The sequence below is a fragment of the Callionymus lyra genome, chromosome 5 (genome assembly GCF_982586985.1).
Source record: "Callionymus lyra chromosome 5, fCalLyr1.hap1.1, whole genome shotgun sequence".
In the NCBI taxonomy this organism is placed as follows: domain Eukaryota; kingdom Metazoa; phylum Chordata; class Actinopteri; order Syngnathiformes; family Callionymidae; genus Callionymus; species Callionymus lyra.
This window is the reverse complement of record NC_141822.1, coordinates 24,119,306-24,144,720: the sequence shown is the minus strand read 5'-3', so window position 1 is coordinate 24,144,720 and position 25,415 is coordinate 24,119,306. Positions and strand designations below refer to the sequence as shown.

Below are 25,415 nucleotides of genomic sequence, written 5' to 3'. Positions count from 1 at the left end.
GATAGATAGATAGATAGATAGATACTTTATTCATCTCCTTAGAGAAATTCACGAAATGCGCTATTTATTTAATGAACCTTAGTTATTAATATTTTAGTGCCATTTTCATCAATTTAAGCACATAATTATCCGTTTTAAAGTTTCTATTCGAGCTCATAAAAACAAAAGTTAACTCAATAAATGACTAATTGACCCAAGAGAGATGTAGAAGAACATGACAAATGTTTCTGTGTGTGTGCTTCAGGAACACCACAAGATGCCCTTTTCCTTATGACATCACATCCTGCAGTTATCGTGGTGTATTTAAATTTAAGTTTTTGATGATTTATTGATCTTCCACAAACACATGAAAACAAACGCAAAAGAAAAACATTTTATTAAGTTCATTTTCAAGTGATAATTACGAGATTAAAAGTCAGAATTCAGACTTTTCATTTATTTTTCTGCCCCCGATCCTCGTTCGTGGCAGACCGGACTATCGAGACATGCTTTACCGAACACTTGCCTGATCAGTGCGACTAATGCTCAACACCTCTGGCTCAGATGAAATATGCACAGAATGTCAAGTGCTTTACTAGCTTTGTGAAATACAGGATAAAAAAAAGAAGTGTGTGAGTGATGATATGTTCATCCTCTCTCGGGCTTCATAGGCTATTTGACTCATCCCTCATACGGGCTCGAGGGGTATTAAGCATAACAAAGAATGTTCCCCCCTTGAGCACCTGTGACCACCCGAGGTAAGAAGCATGCAGTAGCAGAGCTTTAGTGTTTCTAATCATTTCTTGATGTATGTTTACTCAGGCTGGCTCCTCATTGTTGTGTTTGTGCTCCAGGCAGCTGAGACACACTTATCTTCCTCAAGAAGCCTGTTAATGTGTGCGTAAGTGTGTGTGTGTGTGTGTTTCTTGAATACTATACGTTTCAGTCCATTAGCTGCGGAGCGTTGATTGCGTAGATGCATTATAACGCGAGAGCTCTGATCTGCGAATGATAAATGGCTTGTCCTAGGGTCTCGCTCCAAAGACCCTTTTATCTGCTCTAATTATTCCAGGAATGATTGCCTTATTTAGTTTTGTTGGAGAATCATATGCAAAAAGGGGCTCAGCTAATGTTCGTTCCGGCGTGATGCGCTCGTGTTCGTGAGAGTCACGCCAGGGTTGATTATGTATATCATGGAAACATCCCCAGGTGGTTACGCAACATGACAAATGATTTCTATACCCATATCATGTATGACGTTGAATCATAGATACGGTTAAATAAGATGACGTCGTTGTAAATACAATGTTAAAATGCAAACTATCCCTTATATCAGGTCTGTACTGACTATTACTCTGAGTACTTATTAATCCTTCATTGTTGATTACCTTGTTTTAACTTCCGTTATACCATGAATAAAACTTAAAAAGGGCAGATGTATCTTTACTAACAGATATGTTTGTTCATGCTGAATGGATTGCGATACATTCCCTGGCATATATATCACCTGGGGTGTGATTTGTTTTTGGGAACATTAAATGAAAATACCTTGTGTCATATTTTGATTTTAGGAAGTTCCACTGTATAAAGTTAGTTCAGAAAGTTAGTAGTACAGTATAACACGTTCAATTCACACAACTCTTTGCACTGTGTTCAGCTATTTGACCAATTTATTCTTATTCATATTTATGTTTGGTGACCTAATACTATGTTGACGCAAACACTGTCCGTCTCTGTTATACTTGAGAAATCACTCTAGATATATAGTTTTAAATTAAACTGTATGGAGTTGTTTTATTATATTTTTCCAACGAATGAACCAGATATTTAAATCAACAAAAAAAACACCACTTCATATGCATTATCAAACGAGGGAGATCATAACACAAGGGGTTAAACAAATGTAAGGTTTTATAATATTTTTTTACATTACACTATATATACATTTATATATATATATCATGAGGCGACAAACACAGCTTGTAATATTGATAGCGGCTGAAATCTTTTTATTCAGGATGTTTCCATCCTGATATTATCATGTCTCATCTAGTGTTGAAGGTTACATATTATGCTGAGAAGGGTTGGAGGAGTTTATATAATTTTCTAGCAGCCACCATGTTCTACAAGGACAGCAAATTGCAGTGGAAAATGTGATGACCCATATTTTGCAAAAACAAATAACACACAACAAATGAACAAAATTGGTCTAACGACCCCTGTGAATATTCTAACAGGTGCAATTTTGATCCAATTTAGCTCATAGGTAATACATACTAAGTAAAGAGGATTTTCAAATTTGTTCCCGTTTTGGAAATTGTCAGGGCCAAACGTGAAACATGCATTCACGTTTTTTGGGTTATTTGGTTTTCAATATATTTAAATTGTCTTAAAATACTAATGTAAATATAGGTTCACAACAATATTTCTAATGCATATAAACGTCTTCTTGGTCGATATTTCAGGCAGTCCAGTTACATGTGGTTTCAGTTCATGTCCGGTCTTCATATCGTCAGGGCCTGAAGAAGTGATTCCAGTGATAATCTTGTGAATTGCTTGAATCTTAAAATGCACATTTGTAGTCACATCTGAAATCACCAGAACAATGTGCAGCAGATGCCGACCAGGGGACGAAGCGTCATTTAGTTTATTTGCCTGATTTATGCAGAAGCTCCAAATTACACTGCTGGGACGTGATTGGCCATCGGCCTGGTCCACAACAAACAACGCCCCCGCCTGTCCTTCCAGAAGAAAAACAATTTGTTCACTCATGGGTGCGTGTGACCTTTTCCCTTTGGAATTGGCTTTAGGGAAAGTTTTTTTTTTCCTCTGTGATCTAGTTCCCCTTCGTCATTGTCTCCGTTCCCATTCGGACGACTAACTGGATAATAACCAGCATCACCGTCATCCATTCGCAGGTTCTTCCTGACACCTGCATGTAACAAGCCCGAGGCTCTCACTCATGGTGTTAATTTGGCAGGATTGCGGCGCCGACTCCCCACCATTGTTGGGACGTGTTTGATGTTTTATGTGGTGTGAAGCCAAAATATGCCACAATGTTTTTCAAGACTTACAGAACCTCTCTTGTTTCATTTAAAATGGGTTTTTAAATCCCTCTTCAACCTAATCACAGCTCATAAGTAACTGCTTCAGCATATAGCTTATGTGTTCTTAGTGCATCAAAACTTAAAAATATATATCATTTTTTTTGTAAGAGATTTACAGAGATTTGACTCTTTTTTTAACCAATAAAATTCTGTAGTTTACTTTCTAATTGTACCTTTTAGTAGATGAAAAGCTTAATAACCATTTCATGCGGTATCTCATTGGGATTTTCCTATTTTTTACAAGTAGGAAGTTAAATATGTTCCTCGAAAAAGAAGTGTTTAAGAGCAATAGTACGACAGCGATCAGGTGTGTTTATTTTGTGCAACAGCACCTGTAACAAGTGATATTACTCACACAGAATTTGAGTCCCGAGTACTGTGTAACTGTGTGCTTCATTGTGTGTGACAAGGTTGACTAGCCAGGTTCCAGTTCTCACAGTAAATAATCTGTCAAATTGTTACAGTTTTATATTTCATAGTTTTTGTCTGCTTGTTGTTTAAAAAAAAATAAAATGTTACACTTGGTGAGACCTGGGTTTTTAAGTTGTTTAATAATCAATACAATTGGGAGCATAATTGGCGGATTTTATAGGCCCATCAACCGTCAACATTACCCACGTTTATGTCCAGCAGTAAGAAGCGTTGAAGGCTCCGGGCGGTGCAGACACTTGGGGTACAGATGGAGATTGCAGTTTCATTCCATCAGACAGAATGGCTTGGAGGAAAATTCATTCAACTGACATGATATTTCCGGGAGATTGTTTGGATGAACATTCTGATAGCAAGGCCTGCTGTGCCTCAACAAAGCTGTGCACATTGGTTTCTCCTGGCTTCTTGCTCCAGTCGTTGGCTTCCCATCAATTGCTTATTGCTTTTTTTTCTTTTTTTTTCAACCCTGTCCGTGCCCCTTTGCCGACATAAAAAGGCCCCCTAGTTAGAGATTAGCAATCCAATAACTTTCCAGGCATCCACCTTAGCAGCAGGTGTTGGTCTCCGGGGGGAATGCTGATGAGCCCACCAGGACCGAGCATGATTCGTGAACAGTCGGCTGCCTCCCAATAGCCTCACCCTGCAGGTGAACAGGATTGTCAGCCCGTTGTAGAACTTTCCTGGTGATTAAGGGAATCATTTAGGTTGTGGTCCTGCTGAACCCACCTGGACTGTGGCTATGATACCCGTGTTATGCCAGTCAGGAAAACCTGCTTTTCATCTTTGCTGATGGAGATCTAAAAATAAACATGTTGTATTAAGGAAATAAATGGCTTCAAAAGTTTATTGAAATTATTTATTTATTGTTACTTTTTTTGTTACTTTGAGATGACCAATCGCAACCTGTGCTTTCCATTTATAATTTTAACGCTGCTCTTCAATACGCAACTTTACTTGGATGATACACCTGTATTCCTTTCAAAATTTGAAGAAAGAAAACCTTAAAAAAAACTCTTGTCTGGTTTTGTAAACCACAGCACATGCTGATTATGGTGGTGGAGCTCCAGTTTTAATGTCTCAACGGCGGGTGAAATAATATTTTGCAACCCTCCATTAAGTTTTTACGAGTGTGGACGGAGCAAGGGATTCTATCTTTGTACAATTTCAGATGGTTAACAGATGAAGATCAGCTCATCAAATAGCTCTGATTATATACAGTAGTTAAGATGTAATTAAAAATAAAACAAAGATTATGGACAAATATGTCCACAAAACTTTATAACAAAATAATCATCTTGAAAGTAATTTACCTCTGTTGACCCTTTGTCCAGTTGAGTTGGAGACTCCTAGGTTAGGTTAGGTTAGGTAGAACTTTATTGATCCCTCAGGAGGTCTCCTTCCGGAAATTGTTTAAATTTTCCTGCTCTACAATGTGGCTTTTACATTATTATAACATTGGGGGAGCAGGAAATACGTTCCTTAATGCTGCTATTAGAGTGAAGAAACTAAACAATTGGACTCACTTCTTATCTCCCAGCCATGATTAGAAGAATCTGGTACAGTGTAAGTCCAGGTGTAGCAACCAATAACCAAGTGTAATACTTGTCAATGGCCAATAAATTAAATCAGCATCTTCCATTAAATGTACAGTGGAATCAGTTCTTGGTTGTGGGGAATGAGATTCTTCTCTGATGCTCTTTTCTCCTCCTGATCCTTTGATATTCTTCCAGCAGGTCAAACACTCTATCTTGGCAAGAAACAAGCTGCGGACATCAACTTGATCTTTTTATTTTTTATCAGTGGATCTGAAGTGGAAGTGCACAGCCTCTGGTGTAACGATCATTGCTTTGACCGTAAATCCCTTATGGCTTAATTCCGCTCGGTGTGCAGAGAAATCCTCTGCTCTTCTTTTTTATCCGGAGCCTTTGTTTTTTCTTTCCTCAATTTCATGGTGACCAACTGCTGTTAACCAGAAGGGTCTTGTGTGTTTCCAGCGCCGGGTCGAAAGAGACATGCAATCGCTTTTCCCTGACAAAGCATCGCTGTCACACACAATTCCATGTTTTGACTTCACTCTATTTTCCTACGAGTTGGGAGATGAAAGCCGTGTTTGTGTATTCTGCCAGACAGTGATTCAGGAGTCTATTTCTGATGTCTGTTTGCAGTCTAAATATCTGAGAGGCACAGGCAGCAGATAGAGAGATAAATAGAGATAATGATTAAAGGGTCTTCTTTTCTCTGCTGCTGGATGTTTGCCATCTTCAGAAAAAAAGGGCAGGCAGAAGGCTGTGGATGTGACGCACAGGTGAAAGAAAAGATCTTTATTAATTTGCTGAGGTACAATAGATCAGGAGGGAGAATACCAGGTGCAAACATGCCGGCTGAGGTTACACAAGCCACTGCCACAAATGAAAAGTCCTCCTGTTTGCTGGTCTCCTCCTGATGTTGCCTAATGCCTCCCCTGGCGGTCTCTCGTGCCGGGAAAGACACATGTTGAGTGGCGAGGCGTCATCTGCAGTCCCCGTTGAGATGGTTTGGCATCGTCTGCTTCTCTAGACTTTAATGAAGACAAAATTGGAGCGAAGGATTTAAACATGTGGGGCTGCCAGTGTAGGTGTGGAACGTGGCCAGGCCTAGTGAAGGCATCACATCCTGCAGTCACCATTGGATTTTTATAAAGCATTTAATGATTTAATGTTACATAATAAAAATACACATATCAGGTATATTAAAAAGGTGGCCCAAGAACTGCCAATATAACATATTTTATTACCACAATGTTCAATCCTTTACACAAAATAAGGCTTTTTTTGACTCATGAATTAATTCAAAATTTGTGAAGCTGCTGAGTATGCTTTTTCTGAAATACTTAAAAATAGGTTTTTATTCTCATATACAAAAAGAAAAGTTTGGGCTTTTATGTTGAACTGTCTGAAGATATCTATTGTATTTTATTTTGAACTTCTCTTAGTTGGATGTCATTCTTCACATTTGGCTACTGCTTTGAAAAACTTGATCTATGTTAACAAAAACTTTATCTTTGTCAATATGAAAGCTATCCAATGTTCTCTCACTTCCTGGTTTAATGTCTCTCTGTGAACTGTGGTTCAGGGTCCATGTGACCACGGTCATTGCAAGAGCGGCAATATTATTTAGAAGTCATCAGAGAGGTGTCTTAATGCAAAAAAACAGGCCAGAACATAACAAAATGTAGCGAAGCATTGCGTTACCTAGGATAGTGTGACATAGCATTGCGCAACATAACATAACATAGGCTTCGTCAGAACATATATATAAAATATATATAAACAAATAATAGCTTAATTTAATAAGACACCATATATAGCATTGAATAACATATCATTGCATAACGTAGCTTTCTGTAGTAATGCGCAATCTAGCATAGTGTAACGTATCATAGCGTAAAGTGACAAAGAAAGAGTAGGTTAAATTAACATAGCAAAGCGTAACATAGGAAGGCATAATCTAGCAAAGCTTGACATAGGAAAGCATAACCTAGGAAGGCATAATCTAGCAAAGCGTAACGCAGCAAAAGCAACATAGCACAGCTAGCCGAACATAGACTAACAAATGTTACAATACCAACTGAAAGGATTTAGAAAATGTCATATGTTACCATAAGTTCTTGAATATATGTGTCTAAACAAGTCATTTATTGTTTATTTCTAAAATATATATACGCACCTTGTTCAGCACGACGGCCTAAACATTGCTAACCACCGGTTAACTCTAAGCAGCACCGTAAATACTGATTATTAACAATTAATAAGGAAGTAATTAGTTCATTAAAGCTATTTGTTATCTGAATCAAAAAGTGTTTTTATTGTTGACTTTATGTCAAAAAAAATCCCACCGTCTGGCGTCTGCCCTTTTGATCGCCAGACAGAAACACAAAAGAGACTTTTGAATGCGGAAATAAGGATTATCCTCACATAAATGACATTTGGTGCAGTTTTATTGACCCTCTGCAGGTGTTATTCCTCAGTCCAATCGATACGGATTACTGTGAAGTTCATCCCGACCGTTCGTCGGCGTCGACGCCTCGCGGCGATGAAATGTCAGCTGACGTCACCTCAATGAACCGGAGAGACTGACAGGAACAGATGAGGTGTTTCCGTCGTATCATTTTACTGTTGCAGACGCTGCTCATCGCAAATGTATTTTTCACTTGCTCCCAAAGTAAATAACAGATACTTAAGGGACCGAGAGTCACGCCTCCTGTGCGAGTTAGACGACGCTATGTTTGGCCATTAATAATCAATGTCGGGGCAGCAGATTAGAGGCATAATCTCTAGTGTATGGCAGTAATAATACTCTTTACTCTATAAGTCTCTGAGGCGGTATAAGAATGTGGCTTAGTACAGCAGTGGCTGATGTTTGTCTCCTTATTGCTTTGTCTTGTTCAGTTAATCATCAGCCCATTGGGATTTTCCCTCGATACTGTCATTATTTCCAGATCTAAAGATTCCTCAAAAAGATTGGAAAAGCATCAGATAAGAGCATATTTATAATCTTTAGAAGCTCTTAATTCAAAATAATAAACTGTTTTCTGTATCATCGTTTTAGTAGGTACATTTAATTTACAATATTAACAAGAAAGAGTCTAACTATCATATATATATATTTAAAGTTTTTTGTTGTTAATCTTGAATTAAAACTAATGAAAACCAGACCATATTACATCATTCTCTGCACAATTAGTAGTTAACTACTTCTCCAATGCTGTGTCTCAAATCGCATACTAGCGTACTCAAAGTTAGTATTTTTAGTGCGTAAGTGCGTCTCAATTCTTAGTACGCCAATTTAGTGCGCCATGCACACTAAATTGGCGTACTAAAACGCCCACAAAACTGAGCATTGTTCGATGGACACTAACCACACTAAACGGCCGCCATCTTAATGACGTTTTAAACGGAAGTTAAGTCATATATAAATTCATATATATGCATATACTTATAGGTGTATTTTCAGCAGCAGTAAAAGGATGACACGTCTTTTCGGTGCTGATACCAGCTTAAATATCTCGCGAATATTTCGATTCTCATATTTTTTCTTTATTTCTTTTTCCAAACTTGCAAAACGTGCTTCCAGCAGGTGTCGCTAGTGTTCCTACAGCTGGTTGCAACCATCGTTAAATAGAAGTAGAAGAAGAAGCTGTCGCATCATTTCCGACAGTGTTTGATTTAAGACATACAATCTGTTGAGAATTTGCCCACTAGTTAGTATGTACACTATCCTGATGCATACTAACTTCTAGTATACTAAGAGAAGTATGCGATTTGAGACACAGCACGTTCGGTGACACATATCTCTGAAATGATGTCACCAAACATATTCATCACTATTCCTAAAAACTTCTGGCTGATTTTCTTGGCACTGCCTCTCCACGGATGTGAGCCGCTGACAGGCGCCGTGGTGAAACGGAGCCGTGATCTGTGACCAACAAGTGTTGCACAGCAATTAGGAAGACGGGACAGTAATCGAGTCTGGACATAAATCTCCGAGGCTGAGCGTCCTGTGACATCATGCTGCGTGACTATTGGTGAAATGGGGAGTTTCTTTGCAGAGAAAGGCTCTCAGTGTGAAAGGGATTGTGACTGGATTGGAAGCTGGGATTTAAAGTCAGAGGTTCACAAACGTAATCTTTTTTTTTCGGGATAAAGCCAGTTTGACGACATGATTTGACTTGTGTTTGCTCTGGAGTTAAATCAAAAGAAAAAAAAGAATAAACTTGGCCAACAAAAATGGGCTCAGGCTGAGCAATATTAAGAACATTGATTTATTTGAACATGATATTTTTGTAGATATTTTTTTCCTTCTGTGGTCTTCGGTGATGATGAAGCCAGAGAACATGATATTTATTAAGCTGTATATTCCCCCGAAATCCCAGTAAAACATGGAAGAGAGCACTATCTCTAGCCTGATTTCATCCTAGTCGCAGTCCTCAGCTGCTCACGGCCACTCAGATGGATCAAAGGGAAGATGGAGGTCGTCAAGAACTCTTGTTTGACGTTACTTCAGTGGTGACATGAAAGGATTCATTAATATATCTAGTACATCACAATTGAATAGCAACTGCTGAATGTAGAAGAAATCTCAACGTGATGTTCCTCTTATCTGCTGTGATATATATATATATATATATATATATATATATATATATATATATAATATTATTACTGCCTCACAGAGTCTGCAATTCAAAACACACATATTCTGGCTCTTAGAGGATCAATAAGCAATATATTAAAAATTGAGTCTGGCAGACAGAACTGGAGACGTTTGATCCACTTACAAGTTTATATGTCAACTTTGGAGTTCAAGAAGTCTTGAGCATTTTTTTTTCTGTCCAGTGATTCGCTTCTGGTTTGGGTTTTATAAGGTATAACGGTCATGTCCCCTCTGAATGGGTTCATGAGTTGTTTTCTAACAGTTATTTTTTATTTTCTTTGTCAGTGGGTTAACTTTCTCTTTTATTGTGAGCTCTTAAAGACCAGATCCATAGTATTAAGAGTCGAGGCTCCCTCCAGTCAGGGAATTACGTATCTAAGTTCGTGTGAATTTTACAATGTTTCCAAAACTAAACAAATGCTTTTGTTTGGCAAGTTTTATCCTTCTGGAAACTACAATGAGTCTCTTTTTCTGTGAAACGTTGTCTTGAATCCAGTGCGGCAGATAAGTTTGTTGGTCATGTGACACAGACTCTGGGCGATTTGATGAAACGAATATCATCGATAAGAAAATAGCTTTCGAGATGGATGGATGGATGGATGAACGGATAGACTTTATTCATATCTGTGGATATCTCCTTCGGTAAATTGGCTTTCAAGTTCAGTACAGCAAGTTTCATAAAAACAAGGCAAACATAAGAACAAAGCGTAAGGGATGACAAAGTGCAAGTATAAAGAACATAGATCAAAGGAAATAACTCAAAAGAAAAGGATACAAAGATTAAGATTTATTCATGAGTCATTACTGTTTAAAGTTAAATCAAATGAGTTACAGAAAATATAAACTGATAATATAGTGTCAAAATGTGACATTGTTTATTTTTTATGAATCCTTTTTTTGGCTCATACATTTATCTGAGAGTATCTGCAGCTGTTCCAAAATGAACCGTCATCTGAGCTTTAAGGCTGAGCTAACTCAAGCAGCAAACTGTGATTAAAGTGACGTTTTAAAAAATGATGCATCTTTCTCAAGTGTCCCACGAAGACATTCTCACGATGGTTACAGAGTGAATATGAATACAGTATTTTTTGATTGTAGATAAAATATTTATTTTTTTAATTAAAAAATCAAATCATAGAAACTCCCAAAATGCCTTGCCAGTCGAGTTGAGCTCAATGATCGTCAGAGTATTTGCAGTTGTATTTTATTCAGTCTACTTATGAAACTGATGCCAGCCTAATGAAAAAATAAAAGCCAGCTTGCATTTATAATCCATAATGGAGACGCCCGTGCGGAAGCAGCAGACTTTCAAACAGAGATGAAACAAATGTCCATCTTCAGTAATTCAATCATGTAGTATGAGCAGCTGACGCGCATCTCTCGTCCCAATTAAAGATGACAAACTGAGGACAGTTTATGTGGAGAAATGTGGATCTCAAGTGGTAATTACAGAACTTTCTTTTTTTTCCTCACTCCTCTTCCAAAATTAAATGCCAATCGAAGTTTGTGTGAAATAAAAAGAGGCTTAAGTGGTGTTTAGAATTCTGCCAGCAGCATCGCTAATATATTCCTAAAGTGACGCTGCTCACTTCCAAATCCATTTGCTGTCTGAAGGTCGAAGGCCAGGCGGCGGTTTCAGTCAGACAATGTCACTTAGAACAAAGTCATATCTAGCAAGTGACCTTTTTTCCCCTCTGTCTTTGGGTTTCAGGTCGAGGATTAACGCGGCGGAATCTGTTGCCTCTGACAAGCGGAAAATCCAGTAAGTAAATTTCAATTTTATATAAAGCTTTTTCGACATCAACACATTTCAGACTAATGCGCTTCTCAGCGTCAGGAAATTCTGAATGCGTTTTTTTTTATTTTTTGTGTCGGCTGCGTCTCGCCCACTGATTAATGGATAGAGGTGGAGGACCCATGTTGAGCCTGTGATGAGGCAATTTGTACAGTTCCAGAGAAAGCTATGGCAGTTCATTTTATTGCAAAGCATCTCCAGGGACACGTCGGCTTCGCTGCCTCTCAGTATAGTGTGGCGTTGTGCCTGATAATAAATCAAAAGACGTTGCTATGCCAGGGGTGGGCGGGGGCGACGCCTTCTTTAATGGCCCGTGTGCTGTTTGTAGCTCCATTTGGATGCAGAGCCTACAGTAAGCGCCTTTCTGTGCGAAGAATACCAGGAACTGCTAACGTGGTGTCTTTGATTCCCTTTCCCTTGGATGTGCGCCATGGTGGCAGCTTATTATCTCATCACGTCTCTCAGATGATAAAAAGAGCGTCGGTCGGGATCATAATGCAAAACTGGTCATCGCTAACAGACGTTTGATATTTCAGTAGTCGTCAAGCTGACGTTGGAGTTTCGCTGCTACAGCTATCATTGTTATCTTCTTTGACACACACACGCTTCACTTTTAATTCCTGCAACCTGAAGAAGACGCATCGCTAATGTATCGGCTCTACAGGTTTGTTTCTAATTTTTACTCTGAAGACAAGTAGCATCATCTTAACCGGTAACGTGCGGTGAGGTTCATGGTTAGTGAGGCACTGACTCCTTTCATGCTCAATTGGCTACAGGTTATATCATATCTCAACAGTATACTTCACACACACATGCACACACACACACACAAACACACACAGACACACACATTGGCTTGGGTGACATTTTTAAAAGACAATTTCAAAGATTTTATTTGACTGATATCCTTACCTCCATGCCAGTTATAGCATACATCTGTCATCTTTGACTTGTTTTCAGAGTAAAAACAAAACTGTCTCCAGGATGCAGTAAGTCCCTCATGATGATGATGTTTTAAAGTTCAAGTTCTCCCTTGGATTATAAAATGAGCTTGGAGGTGGAGACTTCTTGGATTGATGACATGTAGTGAGAAACCTTTTTGCTTGATCAATCTCAGCAGAGTTCGGTGTGGTACAGTAAACACGTTCTGATTTCCAGAAAAACTAAGAATTTTCAGTGGGCGGGGGTTCAATTTTTTTAATGTAAATATTTCAATGAAAAGAGAGTTTTGTACAAACAGACTCATACTGATGAGTACAATAGAGGTCCGACATCAAGATAAAGATTCGCCAGAAGCTCTTAGTGGGAGCTGTCCAGCGCAGTGGTGCTGAAACTGAATCAATCAATGCAGTGAAATCGATCACTTGCTACATTATGAGTTCATAAGTCACACATTGAGCAACACCTATATATAGAGTAGTACATTGACGCCTCTCTTAAGTTCCATTAAATCTGTTTTCTTGATATCTGTGAAACACCACAGATTGAATTGATTTTCTCTCAAGGGTGTGTTCTTTTAGTGTTTTGGTCATTTAAAGCCCTGGATGCAGAGGTGGACAACAAACATTGTTGACAACAAAGTATTGTTGCATGATCAACTTCTACAAGAATATCTGTGTCAAGCTTCAACTAGGTTTGATTTCTGTTTCACTTAACACACACGCAGCGCTCTTAAGAGCATACCTAAGAACATCGTAGCATATAAGAGCTTCTTAATGAATATGGGAAATCCTCTTTCTATCTATCACTTTTGACCTCAGCTTGAGGTCAGATGCCTAATTTTAGCATTAACTTTAAAGCTCAACTGTGTACAGTGAAGCCGAGGAAGTTGTGATGAAAACAGCGATTTATAGAATATTTTTTAAGAAGAAAAAGCATTTTCTGGATGCTAAAGAAGGACTGTGGCCTTATTTATTGAACCATAATGTTTATCAAGCGATGATGACTCACACTTGTCAGAGTGTGAAGGGTCGGCTGTGACTCCAATATAAACTTTAAGATACGAATCTAAATTCATGTTAAATATTCCTGTTGAGTCACTGTGGCGGAGACACAGAGGAGATCAATGAACTCGGCAGACTCAGGGTTGAAACGATGCCTTGAGGGTTGAATCCTATCCTCTAAGTAGGAAAGATTTAGAGTTTCTTGGTTTATTTTAAGTCGAAATGTACAGGAGTAAAACATTCCTAGCCCAATAACATAGCGTTGCTGAAGGTCAAAGTCTTCTCTTGCTATCAAAACACACACACAAAATTCAATTAGATTACTTCATATGTTTACATTTAACTCAATTGGGACATTCAGCTGTGATGCAATGTGTCAGTATTTCTTTACTGATACAGAAGCTCTGTGTGGCCCATTTGCCCCGTATTTTAAAAAACAGAGATTATTTCATGTAAATATACTTAAATTAAATTGAACTAAAATGAACACAACGGCTGTTTTATATTCAATAGTAGACAAATTGTAGGACTAACATCGACCTTATAATAAATCCTAATATTTATTTAGAAACATAAGATACTACAAGGAGATTAGAAGGACATAATTGTGGGTACTTGTGGGTACATTTTAAGTATTTTGAAAATGACAGATATAAAACAGATTGAAGTATTCGTGTGCCTGGTCTGTGGTCAGGTGTTGGAAGAATGATTCAGAGCACTTTTATCTTAACGAAACGATTTCCTCTGACCGGCAGACTTTAACTGTCATTACTGTCTTCATTATTTATCTGGTTAATGGGTACGACCAGAGACTTGGCATACCTCTCTGAACTGGACATATTCTTTCTCGAGCTGCTACTCAAGAGAGACAAGAATGTAAATGAAAGCTCCGGCAGTCCTCGCCATTATGCTAATGCTAATGGTGCTTCTGGATGATGAGTTTTTAAAATGCTTTTCGATGAAAAATAGGACTGTGTGTGACTTGTTCCCCTCAAATAATAGTCACAACGTGAGGCTTTTGAATGCCCTGCAGCACCCAGCCCACTTTTGAACTGTTATTTGAGGGAGGCATTTATTCCGACCTTTTATACTTAAAGAGTCAAAATCCTTACTTAGGTCTAGTTCCAGTTTTAGACTCAAAATGTAAAAGTACTTAAAGTGCCCAACAGAAAGACTTTAGCAGGACAAAATATACCCACTTATCCAGTCCATAATGTTCCTGAGAGTTGTTTGACGCCTTCAACTTCGAGGAGATGCTCTTTGCGATGCTTGTTTTAAGTCAGTGAGACTTGTTTGCGAGCAAAAGAATGCTCTTTTGCACTGGAGTTTCATAATCAATAGTCTGATCTGTCACTAAAACAGAGAGCTCACATAATAGATCCACACAAGTGTTGCTGGCCTGGAGCTCATGCCTAACCAATGGCTGGCATGCCAAGTCCTTGAACCCCAGAGATACTGAATGTTTATCCAGCTCCTGCAGAATTCATCCCCAACCAACCGAACAAATGTTCCGTGTGTCTTTTCACGTCTCCAGTGTTTGCATTTGCTGCTTAGTTGATTCCAGACTGACGTTTATGTGTTTTTGCGGTTAAGCAGAAAAAGTTTGTCTGTTTAAATTGAATATTAAATTGTATAAAACCATTTTCTCCATGATAATTGTTATCAATCTGTTGTTTTACTATATTATGAGTCACTGGATTTGGTCGAGTAAGCACAGAGACTACTTTAAATTTTATTTAACTTAAATTTAATTTTTCGATTGAAGTGTCAAATTATAACAAAGTTATCTCAAGACCTCCAACTTTAGATGATGGATTTATTTGACTGTTACGTGAAAGAAATAATTTTCAGTTCAAGAGAACAATCCCTGTGACGCTGCTCATCTCTGGGAAAATCTTTTTTATTTTCTCCTTAATTGGCCAGTTACATAATTATCTTTGTTTATTCCTTGAAAGATGCAACTTCTGCTCAACCATTCCCACGATCCAGTTTACAGTGCAAACCTCTCTGAACGTTGATTGAGCCTTAAACAGCAACATGAATTTAAAGAAGTCTATTTACTGCTGAGCTCTTTATCGTCAATGCATACATAAGTCAGCCGCCACTTCAGAAGGTACTCATGATATTTGATGTTTTCAAAGACACACATGCACGCACACACAGACGCACACGAGTGAGCAAGAGAGTCTTTTCATTTGAGATGTATGCTTTAGATTTGTACAAGCCTGGTCTAATATTCCAGGTCAAGTTATAAACCATCCATGCCTTTCATGATTCATTAACCTGTTTTTTCTTTTGTTGTTTTTCTTTGATCTATGTTCTTTGTCTTTATCTTTAGACTTAGATTGTGTAATTGTTTTCTTTCTCATTATTTCTCTTGTTCTTATTTTATTTTGATTTTTTTTTTTTTTTATAAAAAATTGCTGTATGTATTGGGCTACTGGAAAAAAACAATTTCCCGAAGGAGACCTCCTGAGGGATCAAAAAAGTTTTACCTTACCTTACCTTACCTTACCTTACTGTATTTTTTTTTCGCTTTTGTGAACATGACATGAACTTCCCTGCATTTGTTGAGTTCATAACCATTGAAACACAAGAGCAAGTTTAAACAGCTGCACAACTTCATCACATTATTGCTGTTAAATATGACATATTTAGACATGTTTTTGTCCATTGCACTTTGATTTTGATATTTAATTGCATTACTTACTTTAACATTCATAACTTTATTGACAAGACATGGTTTTTGAAGGTTCAGCTGATTGGACCAGACAGCTACTAGTCAGAAAATGAACCAATGGGACGCTTTCTTTTTCATAAGATCCAACCATTGAGTGATATAAGATTTAAATGTGTCAGCCAGCTCTTAGTTCAACCAAAATTCAAATTTAACTCATTTTCTTCTCACCCTTATGTTGACTAAATGTTGGGATTATTTTCAGAGAAATCAATTCATAGGCAAAACTGTATGTTGCTAATTTAGCCACCAGTGCTCACTTGTCGTCTAAACAGACACACCAAAAGATCCAAATACTTGTCCCTCTTGTATAGAAGACTACACATGAAAAATTGTTCCGAAGAAATGATGTCTGTTTGTAGCTGTACAAGACGACTAATGCATCATGATACGAGAGCTCAGGGAGCTATCGTGACATTTAGCATGAGGCCAAAAATCGCCTGGATCTTCCATTTTCTTTTTAGCAAATACTGGGCACTGTGGGCCTCGAAAATAAAGTGAGACTGTCTTCACATATGTGTTAAAGTTTTAAGGCGATGTAACAACCTGTAAAATATTTTATTTTGGGAATTAAACCAAATGAATGTTACTTTTAGTGATGATTTACTGCCTGAATGATCCCACTGACATCAGCGCTGTAGCGTGACACAGCGAAAACATTTAATCAAACCTATTTTTGGTGTGAGTCCTCTGGGGTCCGTTAAACATAGTTTCATTAAAAATGAAAACTTATGTGCCATAGAATCTCAAACTTGCTCCTCCTTTTCAAAGATGAAAAGGCTCTTTTTTTTTTTTCTTTGCAGCTACACTGACTCCATAATAACTGTGTGACGGATACAAACAGTTAGTCTAGGTCTAATACATCTATCTTTTTTTGTGATCATTTACATAAAAAAATGAGGCAAAACACATGAGATAAAATGGAAAAAGTTTTGCTGTTTTAATGTGTTTTCTTGGAAAAGTATTAAAGCCATTACAATAAGAAAAGTCGAGACTGTGGTGTCAGTAAAATCCCAACAAAACAATCCAACACAAGATCCTATGTAGAATAAAAATAACAAGAGGTTTTTGAATTCTTGCCCGTCAAAATATTGAATTGACTCGGCGGGCAGCCAAGGAGGGGAAGAACAATAACGTATGAAAAATAGAGACTGTGTGGCGAGAAGAAAAATTCAATTTTTAAACCGTCCTCATCCTCCAATGTTACCCCATGCATAAATGAATACAAATGTGTTAGATGAGCAGTGCTAAGAAGTAGTCTGGCACATCACGCTGCTAATCAGTCCTCTCAGCCACCGTCCAGCCACGCTTTCAAAACACACACACACACCCTCTCACCGGTGACTCTGAGAAACGATAATTTTTTTCAGACTCTCTCACAATAGCCCCCCCTCTCACACCCCACCATCCCTCCACTCATCTGCCAGACAATCCCAGAGTGTGCAGTGGCTCATTGCAACATGCAGATACGCTTCATTGTTCTGCATATTGACAACTTTCTATTCCGGTCCAGCATATGCCATCTTCAAATCGCAAATTTTAAAATTTAACAAGCTTCCACAGAGACCAGCGGCAGGTGCGTCTACCCATCTGTTTCCATGTAATCAGCTGCAAACTCCTGCTTCTCCCAGCGAGATGAAAATACGTCTCATCAAAATGGGAGATTTTTTCGAGGGATCCTGAGAGGCAGAATTAGAGGATCATAAAGGTGACGAAGAGCACCCTGGAGAGTTCTCCAGGAACGGGGGAACGGGGGATGACGGCATATTTCCCGGATCATAAATTGCAGCTGCACCTCCGGATAAAGGAGCGGCAGAGTAAGTGCAGGAAAATAACGTGATGATTTTACATAACTTGTAAACCCGCCACATTAAAAGAAACTTCACATATGTTCAGTATTCCCTCCCTGTTGAAATATTCAGAGTAAATGATGAATAAAAAATGTTGGGTTCTGGTATGGTCAGTACACTTGAGGCTCTTTCAGCATTAAAAGGAAAAAATAAATCTCAGAAAGCAAGAAGCTTAACTTTCTTTTCAACTTCCATGAGGAGACGTAAAAAAACAATTATTAAGCTTTTCCGTGGCAGATGAACGAAACAAATGACAGCCAATAAAAGAGTTGTTAGTGATTGCTACTCTAAAAATCCTACCTGTTGAGCCTTTTTTTTTTTTTTTTAGGATTTATTTGTCAGTGAAAACATGGTTCTGGTGACTGTACAGGCAAGCTGTTGTTGTGACACCAGTCGCAGCTGCTGATGGTTCCGAGGCTCAGCAGCTCCAGGAGTGCTATTGCAAGTCAGTGAGTTTCCCCAATTCTGTAGCGGTGGCAGCAGGCGGAGCAGGGCGCTCCTTACATGCATTATGCATGCTCGGTGTAAATGTGCATTCAACGGTGTCATCTACAATCATACTTTTCTGAAACAGTGCTTGAGCTGAGGACTGTGTTTAAGGACACACAGGGTTCAGCTCAAGTCTTAAATGTCGTCTTGATACTTACGGATCTGCTCATTTAAGTTTGCTCTTCTATCTAGTGGATGGCTGAATCCTCGTGTTTTGCTCTGCAGTTAAATGCCCATTAATTTTGCATCACTTCAAGATGCAAGATTTAACCTTTCCTTTAAATACTTTAACACAAACTACCACCTGTTAAACTTTTATTAGTAGCTTTGCCAAACATTTAAATTTTTAATCAGATTATTCATAGGGTTAGTTTGGATAGTTTTTCCGTTGATCTCACTTAAATATAATTTCATTTTATATATATACAATTTATATAGATTTACAGCTCCAAACACTTCAGAACTAAAAACAAATTCGCACCAAGTTGATCCATTTTCATCGTTTACGAGCTTTGTGTCATTTTCCAATGTTTTTTCCAATTACAATAACTCAGGATTTAGAGACTTTCTAAATATTATTATTTTTTATTTCTACATAAATAATAATATCATTCCGATGACCCTAAACAACGTAAAAACAAATTCACAAGTGGGTGTGTGGATGCTGTTGCATGCCATCGTAAATATAGAAGGATCTTTCAACTCTACAGATGGTCTGTGCTCTACTTGCTCCCTGTTCCAGTGACCCTGACCACAGATCTACTGCAGAACCGTATCGTGACCCATTCGTCGATAATACTAGGGAAACTGAAGCATCAAGGTTTCTTACTGTGCGTCATCAATCCAGGAAGTCTCCACCTCCAAGGGACTTGTCGTATAAATAAAGCAGGCCGTTATTACAGCTGGCTGGAGGAGGAGTGAAGACGATTATTACATCATAATGGATTCCGCTCTCATTTGCGGAGAATCGAGACGGGGGAGAACTTTATAAAGTAATAACATCATCGTGATGAGAGACTTAATGTATCTTAGAGACTTCATCATTTGAAACATGTGAGTGATTCAGGAGAGTTTCTCTTTAACCAGGATAATCATGACATTTTTTGTTGATCTTTAAAGAAAGTAATAACCTTGATGACAAGCCTCATGGATTACAGTATAAAACTAGTGTCAGGATGTTTGTTTTACGTGCTGCAGTGAGGGTTTATTTTTTCAACGGCTTAATAAGATTAGTTTGCAAAGACACGGTGTAAGTTGAATTTATTCAGAAGCATATAATAGCAGCTTTTGAGGTATTAATTACTCATTATGAAGTCTTCTTGTTTGCGAAGACTTTTAAAGTATCCATGCAGGGTCTAGCTGTATAAATACAACTGTGATCTTCTCAAGTCAAAGCATCCGGTATAGAAGGACTCCTGCGGCTCCTCAACGCTGACATGGATATAGAGTTTCTCTCAGCTTATGCAGTTTAGAATAATGAATTCACTGGACAAAGAAATCCCTGCTCGTGCTCGCGAGCGCCGTTTCTCACCTTCACGGGAGCCTGAAGCTTTTCTGATTATTACCGATCGTCGGGTGATTAAAGAAAAGCCACTCGGCTCCTCAGTCCGACGGAACGAAGGCACAACATGACGACACTTTTGTTCCTTCGCGCTGCTTGTTATCTGTTTGCACATCACCGACACGCAGAGACGCTGGAATGGCGTCCTCGTCGCCGCACGTGAGCTCCGATCTAATGAGTTCATTTGGCATAAAAGCGAGAGTTAATGCTTCGAATGGGCTCTTGTTTGACTTGGCCCCCCGTTTTATCGGCATCCAGGCCCCTCCCCCCTCCTCATTAGTCCTCAGTCTCATGAACACATGTTCGCTCTCAATTGTGGCATCAACCACCTGGAGTGGGAACGCCTGGGTGGCATTTTGACACGCTGCTTGCAGCTGACAGGTCTGAGATAATCACCTCGTGACTCCCTTGAATTTTCCCAATAAGCCGTTCACAGACTGTCAATCAGACTTTACCGGCGTGAGGTGTTGGAATTTTCTCTCATCTTTTCTTTACTTTTCTCCGCTGACTCGGTTCAGCGCTTTGACAGGTGTTGTTCTTAATTCCCTTCCTGGCTACGTCCACGGAATACATCTGCGGGAGCTACAACAGGCTGATTTGGAAACACTCGTGCAATGCCACTGACATTTACACACACACACACACACACACACACACACCATGACAGGGTTCAGAGAAGCTTACAACTGTCTCACGTTCAAATGTATTGTCACCAAGAGAGAGTACATAGAAGTGACACAGCAACTATTGTCGAGGCTTCAACAGTGTTTCATGGTTCAGACCATTGACGACAAATACTCCGTGTCGGTCGCCGGATGAACTTGGTGTTCTTTCACCAAACTCTGAAACAGGAAGTCTAATGGCAACTTTTTTTTTCTGTGGGCTATTTTAATGATCTCGACCTGTTTGTTCCCAGACACCAAACATTCCCATTCAATTTTTGATTTTTGACCTCACTTTTACTGGTATTGAAAATCTCTATAATTGTTGTCTTCAGGATATACCTGGGTGAGTTTTTAAAAAAAAAAAAGAAATGACATTGAAATGAAAAACATAGACAGAGGATGGTATAAAAAATACATTTGAAAACCAAATAACCCAAACTTTTAACCTGAAATCATGTGTATTTAATATGTTTTAAATATGATGTGAATTTAATCATACTCGAGTCAGCTTCAGTAAGTTCTTTTTGGGCTATTGAACTGCTCTGTGTCTGGATAAAGCCTAATTATTAAATTATTTCTTGGATTTATTCACCCGCAAAGGCCAAAAAGGGCAATAATGGTGATGCTCTAACTGCTCCATTAATATCACAATAGAGTGAATAGCTACATTTTCTTTGATTCCTTCCCACGGAATGTTTTAATGAAATTCATTTTTCAAAACCTGTCACGGTCGTTGGACAATAATAATTATATTATCCAATCAAGCATGTCAAAAAGAGAATACAGTATTTAAAATTAAATTACTTTAATTTAAAAATATTTTTCCCAGTTTTTTTTTATTTTAGAAAAATCCCCGTACTTTAGCTTGTTTAACATATTTAATGTCTAATATTTATTTGTGATGCCTGCCTTTGCACCCTTTTTAACATTTATTACCATTAATGTTATATTAATGGTCTAAATGTTATTGAAAAATGGACAGGCTTTCTCCCTCTTAACCTTATGAAGTTGCCCTCCCCCGAAAAACCTTCCCTGAGAGGTCAGTAGTCTCCTTATTATGCTTGTTTACAATTTACAAGCAAACTTGTCGATTAGTTTGTGCGTCTATACGACAATAAAATCAGGCAGACACACACACACAGGTAGACTGACCGACTCCCCTATTATTGACGCATTTCTATCTTCAGATTTCAAATGAAACATGTTTCATAAATGCCAGAACAACTGGATTGGTAATTAAAAGTTTTTTTAATAAACTTCCCCCATAAACAGAACTAAATGAAGCGTCAAACATAGATTTAGTGGCAAATTGAAAAAATAATAAACTGGCGCGTCTGTTCTGCGACCAATTTAGATGAGTTTAATGTTCACCAAATGATAATTATCAACCTCCATTAAAATGTCATATATTTGTGGATGTTTGATCTGATGCGTTCAGAGCCCCCACTTCTGAGTGGAACAACATCTTTCAGAGTTAATAACGTTTCTAAATTGTAACAAGAAGTTCAGCCTTCGTCAGTCAGTCATTTCTATATCTTTAGTCATTAAACTACTGCAGCAATTTAACATTCTATCATGCATTTATTTTTGCATTGTTGCTTCTTCTATCTTTCTCTTTGGTTTGATCTAATCCCAGCTGACATTTGGAAGACATCCAGAGAAGTTGTCCAGGCAACACAGAAGAAAAAAAAAAGGAAAAAGAATCGAACTTTCAAATCCTCTTCCTGTTTAACCTGAGCTGAATATTTTTGAAATGGAGGAGGAAACCAGAGTAACCACAAACTCCACAAAGGAAAAGGTCCGGATCTAAGACCCGAACCAACTTGTTTTTGGCCGATAGGAGTAATGATTCTCAAACTTGAGCCAGTGTATGATGTCATTTCTTTTTGACTGCTGACTCTGCAAAAACTAGGAATGCCAGATGCACACTTACTGCAATTTGTTTAATAAAACAGATTATACTGTTCCGTGTTTAGACATTAACCATGTTAGAGCTTTAAGGATCTTTTCTCAATATGCTTTCTTATTCCTCGGGGAGAAAAGATGCTTTTAGATCGTAAAACAACCATTAAAATTTGGCCATGTGCTTGGGTTGTAGTTTCGTAAAAATAATCACACATTATTTTTCATTAGCATGAGCCAAGATTATTTATCATAATAGTAGCTGCTATAACATCGATGGGAAAAAAGTATGTGGCTTGAGCTATTTGTTTCTTCATTTAACAGAACATGCAGGTGCAACTATAGTTAGAATCCTGATCATGGAGTAAAACTCCACTTAATTACATGTTGAAACCCACGATTAAGAGCTGTGCTGGTCCCTGAGAGGAGAGCTTTCCAGGGTGACCCTTTGATCTGACAGCAATCCTTCATCAGGTATTTGTTGCTACTTAAGTGTTTTCTGTTGTTGAAATGCACTTGCACTGGACTTCTAGTCAAGTCCACGACACTACCAATACAGGACAGTGGAAGACCTTTTCAGATCCAGTCATAAAGTGAATAAATACTCAATATACAGTGTAATATACACAATAACTTGTTTGAATTGATGATAATAAAACCTTTATTTATTCCCACATAAGGAAGAACATTAAGGTCATATTGGAGTTGATTATGAAGACTTGAAGAAAAGGGATGTAAGAAGGAGTTTGTTGGTCATTCTTATCATTCAAAATCAGGGAAATTAATCAAAGTCCAATATTGGTTAAATACCACTTCTACAGCCCAAGACCAAGTTAACAGTTCATTCAGACCAAGACAAGATCGAGACCTGGAATAAGTGGAGGTGAGACCAGTGCCAAGACCAAGTCCGTCTCAAGAACTACAAGACCAACTAATACTTGAATATACTTAAAATATCATAAAACATCTTGTATCTGCGTAGATTGACTTAAACTCAGTTTGGATGTTTTTAACTGACAAACATAACTATTCATAACAAAATTACAATACCACGGATCATTAACCCTTGTATTATTTTAGGGTCAAGGTGACCCGAAGGCCCGAAAACAAATCTGTTTGCGGTATCCCTTGTGTTGCTCCTGGGTTGAGGTGAAGGACCTCCACCACTGCATAGATAGATAGATGTATTTATGCCAGGGAGGTCGTTTTTGTAATTTGTTTTCGGGTCACATTGACCTTAAGATAACACAAGGGTTACAGTATTTTTGACTTGAGAAAAGCCTTAATCTCTGATTGAATTCAAGTTTTAAATTGAGCTTTTCAGAGAAGATTGTACAACCTTCACTTGATTTGAAAAACACTTTTGATGTGTCAAAGATCAAATTTTACTCTGTAGAAATAATTTGCTGCAAGTTCTAAAGGGCTGCTAATGTAAAACTCCAACTCACTCTCATATTTCAAATGTTAAAGTCTTCCTCTCCAAGATGCAGTAAGTCTCTCATCATGGCATTGTTTTAAAGTCATTCGTTTATAAAGTACACTGTCTGAAATCTCAACGAACGAGAGGTTACCAGAGCGGAGTCCATTATAACGTAATAATCGCTTTACTTCCATTATAACCTAATAATAGCGTCACTTCTCCTCCAACTAGCTGTAATCATGCCCCGCTTTGTTTATACTACGAGTCCATTGGAGGCGGCGTATTCTGGGATTGATGACATGCGGTGACAAACATTGATGTTGGGAATATTTTTGTCATGACTTGGGCTCAGGTTGGAGGATCTTTATGTTTTTTTGACTATTTTGAGGGGATTTTTACTCTGAATCTAGCCTTGTTTTTTTTAACACTTGTTCCATAGTAACAATACATTTGAATTGATTAAATCTGATGACTTTTATTCGTTAACCATCTGCCATCGCACAAAGATGAACTCCATTACATAGGCTACTCATCTCACAGGCTGCACATTTTAAACTCCTACTCGAGCAGAAGGAAACCTCTTTTTACAGTTTATGAAGTCATCAGGGAAAAATACATTTCACAAAGTGGAGATCTTTGAAGTCCATGAAGTCCATTTCTCTCCAGCTGGGATCATCAAATCTCTAGGTGGATTTTACAGACCATTATTGAGTTACGTATGCACCAATTATCCTGCACATCCAGAACCTTCTGAACGCTTGGATACACGTCTGCTGCTCCACCTCTCTGGACGCTGGAGTGTTGCACAAAGACGAATTATAGCCATGGATATTTCTGCTCTTCTGAATAAAAATAAATCTCAGCAAGAAATCGCTTATATTGTGCCGTGGGCGGCTACGATTCTCACACTGTTCAAGTTCATCCACGCCTGGATCCATAAGTTTGTTTAGGGAGCAGGACGAGTGTCCGCTCGCTCAGGACAATCTTTATTTATGCGTCTGCTCAACAGGTTATTATTCATTCATCTAGAAGGGGAAGGTAAAATCCTATTGATCGTCTCCTTTCAGAGTGTTGGAAGAGTTATCCTCAAAATTGCTCCACAGGATTGACGCACATTGTTAGATTCTTCTACGACTGAAAAGACGGATCCCTCTCTCTGTGAACGCCGAAAAATTCCTCCATTTTTCTTGCTGAGACCCGCGCCTCACTCACAACGCTCAGCACGGCTCTGCCACAACCATCGTGCCAGTTACCGACACCTCGGAGTTTTCCTCAATCCAACACTCGTCCATCTGGCAGAGCAGCCGCTAAATCAGGTCCCACTTTGGCAGCTCAGCCGGCGCAGG

General features: G+C 38.4%; 1 protein-coding gene across 1 annotated transcript in view; it reads left to right on the top strand.

Annotated features, from left to right (window-relative positions):
- Positions 1 to 25,415, top strand: part of LOC148079853 (beta-1,3-galactosyltransferase 1-like) — a 109,255-nt gene that overhangs the window by 11,295 nt on the left and 72,545 nt on the right. The window contains exon 2 of the mRNA XM_087791552.1: positions 11,419 to 11,469. The gene's annotated coding sequence lies outside the window, so the exon portion shown is untranslated. The remainder of the gene's footprint in view (positions 1 to 11,418; positions 11,470 to 25,415) is intronic.